Here is a 1,073-nt window from a genome sequence, read left to right on the forward strand (position 1 = left end):
GACACTTATTAAATCATGCTCTGAAGATCTGAGATAAGGAAAATATATGTATTTTTTTCCTTTAAGAGAGGACTAAAAAATTGGACTGGGTGAGATGATAAGCAGATAAGGGATCTATAATTCTGGCTACTTAGGACTGCCTGGGGCAAGCAGGGATTTACATGTGCACTTTAAATGATCTCACAAAGGGCTCATTGAGTTTGGCTGGAGTGAAGGTGCAGTAGCTCAAAGCCTGTTCATATTTCTGATCTGGTTCTGGTTCCAATCAGAATATTTTTGAACACTTCCATCTCTTTAAGCCCTTAATGTGCTCACATTTTGGTCTAATGCAGAGCAGAGAAATACCATACATCATGCTGGAAAAAGCACACATATTGTGTGTGTATTTGTATTCATTTTTCAAACTATTTATATTTCCTTTCATCCTGTGAAGGCCTAATGGTTTCACGATGAATACTTGTCCATTCATATGTAGATGTAGGATGCAGATAAAATATGACAGAAATTTCCACAAAGAAGAGATTGTATTTTATTCTGTGACATTTCTATTCTTTCCTTCCCAGAATGTTAGATGCTTTTTAAGTGTAGAATAGATAAATTTAATAAGGAAGCTTTTGTTTCAAGGGGAAAGGTGGCTGGTTTTCTAAACTGATAGGAAAGTATTATAATAACAAAGAAAACAAATAGCAATACTTAGTATTTATAAACTGGCTTTCCTCCAAATATCTCAAAAGCATATTTCAAACAGGAGCTAGGAATGAAACTCTCCCCCCTCCCAAAAAAAAGGTACCTTTTTTTCCTCTAGAAAAGGGGAAACTTCATTTTTCATAGCAAAAGGAACATCGGTACATAAGATTATGTACTTTGGGGTAAATGTGAGAGGTGGAAGCACCTGGGAGCCAAACAATGCCAATGTTCTTATTTTAGGCCAAACAGCATTGCTCTGATATCAGGGGCAGCAGAAAAGCAGAAGGGGTGTGTGGGGCAGGGAGGATACATGGGAACACACAGCTGCCTTTTGTCACACATGGTCAATTTGCATATAATGTGGGCAGAAACATAGTAATATGGTG

Source organism: Lichenostomus cassidix, chromosome 4 (assembly GCF_008360975.1).
Source record: "Lichenostomus cassidix isolate B80296 chromosome 4, HeHo_3.0, whole genome shotgun sequence".
NCBI lineage: Eukaryota > Metazoa > Chordata > Aves > Passeriformes > Meliphagidae > Lichenostomus > Lichenostomus cassidix.